This window comes from Protobothrops mucrosquamatus, unplaced genomic scaffold (assembly GCF_001527695.2).
Source record: "Protobothrops mucrosquamatus isolate PMUCROS unplaced genomic scaffold, P.Mucros_1.0 scaffold357, whole genome shotgun sequence".
Classification (NCBI taxonomy): domain Eukaryota; kingdom Metazoa; phylum Chordata; class Lepidosauria; order Squamata; family Viperidae; genus Protobothrops; species Protobothrops mucrosquamatus.
Genome location: NW_015386692.1, coordinates 624,738 through 636,301, shown reverse-complemented (window position 1 = coordinate 636,301; position 11,564 = coordinate 624,738).

The window sequence follows — 11,564 nt, the reverse complement described above, 5'->3', positions numbered from 1 at the left end:
CAATTTTAAATTTGGAGCCTTAAGTCCCCCTCTTTCACGTGCATCTTGCAAGATTTTAAATTTTACCCTCGGCTTTTTTCCTAACCATATAAAACTGTTAATCCCTCTTTGCCAAACTTCTAAATTAGAGTCTTTTTTTAAAATTGGTATCATCTGAAACAGAAAAAGAAATTTTGGAAGAACATTCATTTTAACCACAGAAATTCTCCCCATTAATGACAACTGCAACTTTTTCCACATTTCTAAATCCTTTTGAATTGTTGTCCACAACTTTTCATAATTATTTTTATACAATTTAACATTAGAGGCAGCAAGGTAAATACCCAAATATTTCACCTTCTTCACAATTTCAAAACCAGTTAAATTAGTTAAAATCTCTTTATCCTTCATAACCATGTTTTTAGACAATATTTTGGTCTTATTAACATTTACTCGAAATCCTGAAACTCTTCCATACTCATTCAGTAACTGTATCAAGTTTCTTGTTGAGTCAATCGGTTGAGATAATGTAAAAACCAAGTCATCAGCAAAAGCTCTAAGTTTATAGTCATTCTTACCCAAAGTTATTCCTCTTATAGTTGATGTTTCATGAACCTTAATTAATAAAATCTCCAAAGTCAAAATAAACAACAAAGGTGATAAAGGGCATCCTTGTCTCATGCCTTTTTTAATTTTGATTGCATCTGTCAAACCTCCATTCACAATAACTTGTGCTGATTGAAATTGATAAATAGCCTTCAACGCGGACAAAAATCTATCCCCAAAATTCATTTTGTCAACCACACCAAACAAAAATCGCCAGTCCAATTTATCAAAGACCTTTTCAGCATCCAGAAAGATAAGAGCCGCCGGAATTTGATTATTTTTGTCCAAATATTCCAACAAATTTACTATTTGTCTAACATTGTTCTTCATATATCTACCACTTATAAATCCAGATTGATCCATATGTATAATCTTTTGTAATACGTGCATCAATCTATTAGCCAAACTTTTTGCAAAAATCTTATAATCCGTATTCAATAAGGATATTGGTCTATAATTTTTAGGCTGCGACAAATCTTGATCCTCCTTTGGTATAAGTGAGATAAAAGCAGACCTCCAAGATGGTGGTATCTCCTCTCCTAATAAAATATCATTAAAAAGACTCTTCAAAGGCTCTAACATTTCCTCCGACAAAGTTCTATAATANGCCGCCGGAATTTGATTATTTTTGTCCAAATATTCCAACAAATTTACTATTTGTCTAACATTGTTCTTCATATATCTACCACTTATAAATCCAGATTGATCCATATGTATAATCTTTTGTAATACGTGCATCAATCTATTAGCCAAAATTTTTGCAAAAATCTTATAATCCGTATTCAATAAGGATATTGGTCTATAATTTTTAGGCTGCGACAAATCTTGATCCTCCTTTGGTATAAGTGAGATAAAAGCAGACCTCCAAGATGGTGGTATCTCCTCTCCTAACTTCTGTGTAAATTTGAGAGTGTTTGTTTAATCAGCTTTCCTGATCCCTTCTTCCCCAAGAGAAAATTGCCTTTGCCCTTTTTGCATCGTAGCTTTTATTTTAATCCCTCAAAGCTTTCAGTCACCAAAAGATGATCCACCTTTGCCTTAAATAATTGCCCTATCTTAGCAAGGTTGTTTTGGCATTGAGTCAATAAGCTGGAGTTACCCAATAAATAATTCCCAAAAGAGAGATTTGGACTTATTATAGGTAGTCCTGGCTTAACAATAGTAATTGGGATCAGAATTTTGACGCTAAGCAAGTCAGTCATAATGCGCAAAGTCATATAATCATGCCAGCAAGAAGGTCCCAAATGACAGTCACATGAATGTAGGATGCTGTTTTATTGTAATTGTGAGCCAGTTACCAAGCACCTAAAATGTGATCACATGATCTTGGAGATACTACATTGGCAATAAGTACAATATGACAACAATTGGACTGGTTGTAAATATCACTCATTCAGTACCACTGTAAGTTCAAATGGTCATTGAAAGCATGGACCAATTGTAGATTTTTTTGAGGAGATTCTTTATAGAACTTCAAATGGCTAGTTTTTATCTCAAACCTTAGAAAGCCTAAATGGTTCATTAATAATGTTCCACAGTGCTAGTAAAACCACCATAAGCTCTTAATTTGGTAGAATACTTGAGATGAAATGTCTTCATGAAAGTCTGAAACAGCCAGACTGATTTATTTCAGTTTAGAGTTGTTAGAACATCAGACCTCATATAAAGGGTGATTCTCACTTAACAAAATAAGGGCAAAGACTGTTTTCTTTTTAATAAAGAAGAATTTATGCTACAATCTAAATTGAGCATTCATCTCATTCTGGGAGTCAGGGGTTGGGGTTAATAAAAAAGATTGCAAACTAAAAAGCAGCTTCTTTTAGGGACAAACAAGGAGCTATATAATTGATTGCTTGTCTTTTATTTATAACGTGATATATAAGAGTTCATCCATTTCTCCCTTATTCAGGTTTCAAGTGGAAAGTTGTTTGTTCAAAATCTTTCCCAAATCTATAATTCATTGTTAAAGATAGCTCTTTTCCCCCCATATTTACCTCTTTGAAAATTAGTGTGATTTAATTATTTGGCATACATGTCATAAAAATGAGTGGAAGGTAGTGAGAAATGTGAATACACTTGTCATTTTCTTTTAATCAGTTGCTGCTGGCAATGCTTTAATTATATATTTTTTTTACTGTTCATGAGGCCCTGAATAACATAATGTTTGAAATTATTTCGGTTTCCACTTGACAGCACGCTATTGCACAAGCTGCTTTTTGTGATGTATGTTGGAGTGATTACTTTCGTCCATTCTTCAGTTTCTTAAAAAAAAAAAGTTTGATGCTCCGATAATCATAAAGAGGCCACATGTGGAGATAATAAGTTTTTGTGAGCAGCATTAGATGTGTTTGGTTAATGAAGTCAAATGGAACAGATGTGCTTGTGATGAAAAAGCTGAATTTAAATATATTATTATTTAAATACACAGTTAGATTTTCTACCTTGATTTAGACCAAGATGGGAAAAATGCAATTTTATTAAAACTGATTTGTCCATTTAAAATTATACATCATGTTTAAACAGTCAGTACATTTAACATAGATACATTGTTATAAAGGAAGTAACTCTTTAAAAAGCTAACTAGTCACAATACTAAAGTTTTTCCCACCCAATTTGCTGCTCCTTGTTGATATACACTTTGGATGTACATCATGAATATCTTCTGATTCACATACTGTATAAATCCACAGAATAGCTTGTTTGGCTAAACACATAGCATGAATTTGTTCATTGTGTTTTGTCACAATTTATGGCTTAGCACAGTGGTTCTCAACCTGTGGGTCGGGACCCCATTTGGGGTCGATCGACCATTTCACGGGGGTCGCCAAGCAAGGCTGTCCGCCATTTTTTTTGTCCACCATTTTTTTTGTCTGCCATTTTTTCCCCCCTTTTCCGGCGGGTGCCTTACCTCCCTTGGGCTGGGCCAGCTGGTGGTCGGCCTGCTCCGTCTCTGCCGCTTGCCAACTACGCCTCGGCCGGCAGAGGGGGCGGAACCACACATGCGCGGCGCTCCCGGGCAGGGAAAATCCTCGACTTACGACCGGTTGGGTAGTCCTCGACTTACGACCGGTTTAGTCCTCGACTTACAACCAGTTTAGTCCTCGACTTACGACCGGTTGGGGTCGCGGCATTAAAAAGGTTGAGAACCACTGGCTTAGCATTATATGATAAGTATTGATGTGTGTATGAGACTGCAATGGAGTAATTTTTAAAAGGATCTATGTTAAAGGAATTTTTATTATATTTATACTAAATAGATTTCTACCATTTGTTGCTCCTGTGTTTAATATCTCTGAATTTTTTTATGGAAGGAGATTATCTTCTAACCTAAACGGTTGAAGTCAGAACAACAAATTGCAGTGAGATAATGATACAAATTCTTAGATTTGGGGGGGGGGACATGGAATTGAGCAGTGGATAGACAGCATTTATAAAAGAGATGCAATCTACTGCTGATTTAAATTTTCAGAAAATGCTATGAAAATGGAAAGACATTAGTGTTGTTCAGAACATAAGTAGAAGTCAGTCATACTGTATCTCAGAAGCAAATTTACTTGGTGACCATGTTATTTAGCTTTACCATATAGTTATTGTGCATATGTTTTATACCTGTTTTGGTTCATTTATAAACGTGTATATGTAAGAGAGAGAGCATATTTTGTGTCAAGTATTTGTATGAAAGTAGAAATGAACCTGTATCAGAGATAAATTCAGAGTAGGATGTAGAGGCAGAATGACTTGTTCTGGAAGATTTCAGTTTATGCAGCATGTGTAAAAATACTAGAATGAAGACTTTTAAGAAGATTTAGCAATAATGGTTTACAGAACAAGAGACCGTTCTCAAAACGTGAAATCTGCAGAACACTGAGTTTCCATGTGAACTGGATGATGCGATAGCACTTAGGTGGAAAAGTACTAGGAAGTATGAGAAGAATAGCAAGCTGAAACTGGCCAAGCCTTGTCAAAAATTATAAAAATAGATGGGAACAGCGTGTACTCTGTTTGGGGCCCTCATAGCTTAAAAGCACCTTTTTGCTTGTAGCTGCTGCTGCATAGTTTATAAAATCCATGGACCCGTGCAGTAGAAATAATATTGTGATGTAATAATTGTTCTTATTTTCACTATGTTTTTGTTGTAGCTGTGTGTGTGTGTGTAAAAGTATATGGATCACCATCCAGTCTTCCCATCCTTCGTCCCATTGCAACCCAATCACATTGGAATTAACAATTTGTTTGTGTTAATCTATTTTGAGCTGAATACGCTCATAGTACAAAGGAATAAGTAACATTGGCTAATATCATGTTAAGCAGTGATTTGTTTGATATTGGCTTAGTGTGTTGTGTGAACGCACCCATTGTGTCTTGTATGGTATCAGTTGTGATTTTGTACTATATATGATGTCAAATTTGGGTTCATCAACAAACAGTAATTAATCTGACCCTAATATATTACAATATGCCTTAACAACATTGCACTAATTTCCTTCACACAGTCCAAGTTTTTTTTCCCATGGTGCTTCCATAGCAAAAGGATTTGCCAGTGATATTTGCCCAGGGGATGCCCATTTGGGGGCTCCTTTCATATCCCCGTGAAGTTGCCCACTGAAGTAGTATCCATTAATCTACTCATGGTTGCCCACTTTCAAACTGCTGGGGCAGCAGGAGCTGGAGTGTGTGACAGGAGCTCACCCCTTCCTGCAGCAGCAATGGGTCTCGAACCACTGCTGATCGGTAGCCCAGCATTCCAACCTCATGAGCCACCATGCTTCTTTTATAATCTAGGAGATGTTCCTATAAGATTTTGGGTTTGAGAATATTTGTTCCAAACCATATAATCCAGTTACAGGGAATAAGTCACTTTTTTTCCCTCTCATTTTCCCTTGTGATTGAATAGCACGGAGGATTTGTTGTCCTGTTTACAACAGTTTTGTAGTTTACATACGAGCAATTCTAGATCCAGCTCCATGGCCAGTTTCCTAAAGCAAGAACTGAGTGGGATTTTAGAAAATGATGAGATCTGTAGATGAATATATACCTGAAAATAGAAGTAGCCAAAAACCCACAGTATGGGGATAAAGGACTGTTTCTTCAAAGAACTGTAATTGTGCAGCTGAAATACTTACCCTGTGATCTTTGCTAATAGCTATGGAAAGCACCTTTTTGGTCCAAAACACTGTTTGGAATATAAACGGCAATGAAGCTGTTGCCAGCAGGATGGAACTTGTTCAATTTATGCCTCAACTTACTGTCACTTTGCAGTACAAGAGGAAGTCTGAAAGCCCTCTTTGTAGCAACAGATCTGATGTGGAATCTATCCAGCTAAGTGGACCAGTGATCAGAGAGAAATACCTGTTGTTGTTTTTTAGAAAAAAGATGCAGTTTAATTCAACAACCTGATTTAAGTATTGTATAAATATTTTTTGCACATACAAACCCAAATGACGTCTTGGAGCCCCTTCAAATTAAGAATGGTAATTCTTAACAAGGCAGAAGAGAGAAATTGGTATATATGTGAGGATTAACTGTACTAATCCGTTGTCATTTTTTTCTGTATAGTCTTTATTTCTCTTGACCCTACCTATCTGTTGCCCGCCTGCCATTGAAAGTCCATGGCAGCCTTCTGACTACCCACCACACAAAAATTTTGCATTGCAGATCTGCAGATAGGAATCTCTGGAGAATTGTGGGTGGGTGGGGTAGAATGAGGAAAGTTTTTTCATTGTCTTCCTCTACTTATGCATTTTACTGTATATTACTGTAGCTTTAAGTTGTAGACTTGGAAAAGATCCTGGGCAAAAATCAGAAGCAGAATTTTATCTCCCTGATGCATTCATAGGACCTGGACTTAAACTCAAGGATAAAGTTGACAAGCTGTATTCTCTTTATTATAATGTCTTGCCGTTGCAGAAGAATCAGGTCCTTCTGTACTGTTGAACTGAAAGTGGTTGTAGAGCTTTTCTTAGAGTGAAAAGAAGCAAAAAACCCCAACATGTCACTTGTGTAGTTTTGAGACCTGACCTACTGCAGGTTTATAGTCCAATATGATGTATTTTGTTACCCTGGAAAATCTGCATATCTACTCTTTGCTCTGTAGCATTTTTAGAAGTTAGTTTTAATTTTAGAAATTGTGTTTGACAGATGCTGTGTTACCTGACCAGGCTAGGGTTCGCCCTTTCCATTACAGCTCTTCACACAGCTTGTACCTCTGCCTTCCATTCTCATCTTCAATATCTATATGCCCATAAAATTATAAATTAATAGTACATTTTCACCCTCCTTCATCAGACAGATACAACTGTGCATAGCAGCCCCCAATTTGATGCCCATCCACACATTGGGATATACCTCTCTGAACTCCTTATCTGGGAATTACACACTATCTGGGGATTCAAAGTATTGTAATCCAAATATAAGGAAAATACCAGACTGGGGAAGGCAACAATATGAAACAATATTTTGAGAATTCTGAAGAAGACCAAACGCATCAATCTCTGGAATGAGTTTTTTGTTAAAGACTGGAAGGAGTTTAATTGGAACTGAAATACGGTTGGTATAATATATATAGAATATATCTCTAACTCATCTCTGCACTTGATAGTATCTGTGGTATGTTAAATAGTCACAGAGGCATTATATGTACTGTGTATATCCAAAAATGCTCTCAATATGTTGCAGCTGTAGATCAATGGAAATAATGCACAGCAAGATTATTAGGGTAAGGAGTTGTAATAATAATAAAGGAAAGGAAACCGTATGTTAAATGAAGTACACTATATCTGCAGGAATGCTTTTCTTCTGCCTTAAATGTTTCTCTCTTTAGAAAAATTTAATTGAGGCTGGTGAAAAAGGCACAGAAGTGTAGAAGAATGCAGTTGTGTCTATTTATACATTTCTAAAAAATATATTTTTAAAGCTAGAAAAAAGCAATCTTCTAAAATGTAGCAATAGCAATAGCACTTAGACTCATATACCGCTTCGCAGTGCTTTACAGCCCTCTCTAAGCGGTTTACAGAGTCAAAATATTTCCCCCAACAATCTGGGTCCTCATTTTACCGATCCTGGAAGGCTGAGTCAACCTTGAGCCCGTCAGGATCAAACTGCTGGCAGTCGGCAGTCCACAGAATTAGCCTGCAACACTATAACTCAAAACACCACCATCACCTTTTTTTTCATTATGGTTAAATGCTTCCTTGTAAAGTTTGTGTCGGGAAACTTTCCTGAGAGAATTTACAAGAAATAGCTTTAAATTATAAAATCAAGATACAGAAGACATAAAGAGAAAATGGAATTGTTCCAAATTGCACAACATGGTTAAGGCCTGAATTCCTGTGGCCTATGACGCATTAACTTGTAATGTGGCTGGTCCTTCAGCAGAAAGTGAGAAAATATCCTGAATTCAGTAGTGACTCTAAAATGATAAAGTTGACTAATCATGTTTTATATCCTCATTCTGAACTTGTCATTTTATTTCAGACATTGACAAGCAAAACAGATCTTTTGAAAAAGTCCTATATAAGTTTCTGAATATCAATTCAGTTTATGTACAGGTAATCCTCGAGTTACGGATGGAATGGAGCCTGCCCATTCCATTCATAATTCGAGGATTTGTAAGAGTGAATTGCATACCTTGAACACAATCACTCCCTGCTTTCACCCACACATTCGCTAATCAAATGCGCAGTTCGTTAAGTGCACATGAGGTATCTCAGGGTGGGGAGAGCCATGGGGGGCCTAGGGATGGAACAGGAAATCTGCTTAAGACCACCCAAGGCCTCCCCCGACCCACTGAAATACCTCATGCTCCCCAAAATTTCTCCCCCCCCCTATCCTGCCATACCGGGTCACCTTCCAAAGATCTAGCCAGCTGTCTCCAGCCTCTGCCACACAAAATCATGGTGCTCAGAAGCCTCCAGTCTCCCTAAAAATGTTTGCAAGTTGACGGGAGGCTTTGGGTCAGCAAAATCGCTGCCTCAAAGCATCTGGCCAGCTTGCAAACACTTTGGGCGCCGAGACTGGAAGCTTCTGGGTGCTGTGATCTTGTGGGACTTCAGGCTTCCAGTCTCCATGCAAAATGTACTTGAGGAAAAGCCTTTGCCGCCGAGAACAGAGCCCCAGATTGACGTGCGTGTTGCTCCCGGCCTCCATTATCAGTGGCAAAAGTCTTTCCTCAAGGCCTTTGCTGCCAAGAATGGAGGCCAGGAACGACGTGCACGTCAATCCAGGGCTCCGTTCTCAGCAGCAAAGGCTTTTTGCAAAGATGGCAAAAGGCTTTAAAAATGGAGGGAAGGCTTCGATGTTTCAGACCTTCCCTCCATTTGCAAAGCCTTTTGCTGCAGTTCTCGTCCAGGCCTCTGTTTGCAGAGAACAGAGGCCTAAAGTACCGTGCGATCACGTGCTATTGATCTCACGTGATCTTGCAGTACTTTAGGCCTCTGTTTTCTGCGAAGGCCTGAAGCAGCGAAACAGGCCAAGAAACGAAGGCTCTCTAGATCTTTGCAAGGTGAGTATACACAGGCCTAGTGCCTATGGAGATCAGGCGGGGAGGAGGAGGGAATAGCCAGGGTGAATGTTGCAGTGCTTCTGCGGTCATTTGTAAGGGTGAACGACTGCCATGGTGCTGCAACATTCGTAATTTCGGGACTTGTTCATAAACACTAGGGGGTTGCTTATCACGTAACTTCAAATTTTCGGTAAGGGACATTTAAGGCAACTCGGGGATTACCTGTACATAGAAACTGACTAGAATAAAATAAGCTATACAATCATATAACAATATAAGGACAATTGTAAGTTTAAAAATTTGGGGCTTAAAAAAAATCTAAGGAGGAATGCAATTTTAGTAAGGTAATTAAATGATTATTTAGAATACCAGAATAGTAGGATAGACCCCATTATAATGCTAAAAATCCATGGGGAAAATGTGTAATGAGTGCCATAGAGAAAATGCAGTAACATAGCATATACTTTTCCATAATGTTTATTACGCATAAATATTTGGATTTCTGAGCAATATCCTAATACATAGTACAAAAACACATGACAAATAATTAGAGGGCCAGGATATTTTCTGTTGTTCCCATTCAAATGTTTGCCCTGGCATTCCTTTGATTACATTCTCATTCCATATTATTCAAACTGAATCATAAAGTGCATCTCAATAACAATATTGCTAATCCCCTCTCCACCCTTCAACCTGACAGGGTTATCTTTGTAGATAATTCCAAATGTTTTTATTTCCCCAATAAATTAAAACTGTTGACTTAGGATTGTTCTCTCCAGTCATTTAGCTTTGGCTACTGGGAAATGTTTCAAATGCATTCCTTTGCTCATTCTTCACAAGAATTTGCTCTTCCTGTCACATGACCTCATTGCTGCTACTCCCTTATCTCAGAATGGATGTCAAGTCAATCAGCAGGCCTAAGTTTTTATTTGACCTACTTTTTAGCTCTAAATCGCTTTAGATTTTTATCTGGGTTCTCTACTGAAATAAGGTAGTTATGCTCAAATGTTTTTATCTGCCATTGGGAGAAAGAAATGCATCCTAATATCATTTTAAAAAAATATTTATTCAGTGTATATAGCTGCCTATCTCAAATGATGGTAAGAAGTTAACAATAACAAAAATAAATAGACAATTGGCTGCTGAGACAGCAACAACAATACGACCACTAATACAAAATTAGTCCTTGTTTCGTGACTGCAAATGATTCTAGTTAAATGATCACTAAGTGAACTGCATGACAGAGGGAGAAAGATTGCTGGTTGCTGTTGTCTCATTCAGATAAAACTTTCTCACACAATGTCCTGTGCCTGATCCATTTTTTCCCTTATTTATCCCCTCACAGGGTGGAGAGATTGGCTAAACAAGCTGTCTCTTCTGAGTTGGTTTTCTCCACAGCTCAAACTCTCTAAAAATCTCTTTACAAGTGCTAACTTCAAGTTAACAAGCTCAGTTCTGTGGCCTTAATTAGTTATTTGGAACCCTTTGTTGCCTGAAACTGACTACACTGAAGGCTTTTTTTCCTTGTAAATATGTGCATTGATTGAAAAGTCATTTTTTTTACCATTTACTATCATCTTTGTGAATGGTCACTATCTGAGGCAGTAGTTAAACCAGGACTACATATATCATACAAATATTTCAGTAAAACCTAATTCACAGGCTCCAGCAAACACTCCAACCCCCAAGCCTGGGAATACAGCTATGTCTTCAGAGCCTTGCAAAAAGCCAAGAAGGTCAGGGACAACATGATCTCTGAAGAGGACAGATGTTCCACAAAGAGGTGCTGCAACATAAAAGGCTTTCTTCCTAATTCCCACCAAGTGGCCTTTCCTAGCCTGGACCCATAATATTTCTGAATTGGCTTTCCACAGGGCCTGGGCTATCTTGAAAAGGGTCACCGAATAACTGGATGCAATAAAGGGAAAGAAATAGCAATAGCACTTTGACTTATATACCACTTCATAGTGCTTTACAGCTCTTTCTAAGCGGTTTACAGTCAGCATATTGTCTCCGATAATTTGGGTCCTCATTTTACTGACCTTGGAAGGATGGAAAGCTGAGTCAACCTTGAGCTGGTCAGGATTGAACTCCTGGCAATGAGAGTCAGCCTGCAATACTGCATTCTAACCACTGTGCCACCACAGATATTTCATTTCCCTTACTACCATAAGGTAGGTTGGAATTGTGGCTCTAGGAAATGTTTGGTTGGGTTCACTCCTTGTTCTCCAATGGTGTTCTAGGTATCTTTCAGCTGTTTCATCTCCATCAACTGAGGGGAAAGAGTTGATATAATCCAATCCAAAGCCCTCACAGTCTTCTTGCTCCAGGCAGCAACCAATGCCTTGGTCAGAATGTAGATCAGATCTTCACAGACAATCCCAATCTCCTCTAGAACCCTACAGGGTCCATCGGTCCTCTGGATTGTACCAGTCAAATAGTTCCAGTCTCACTGCAGTGGGAGAGAGCATCAGACAAC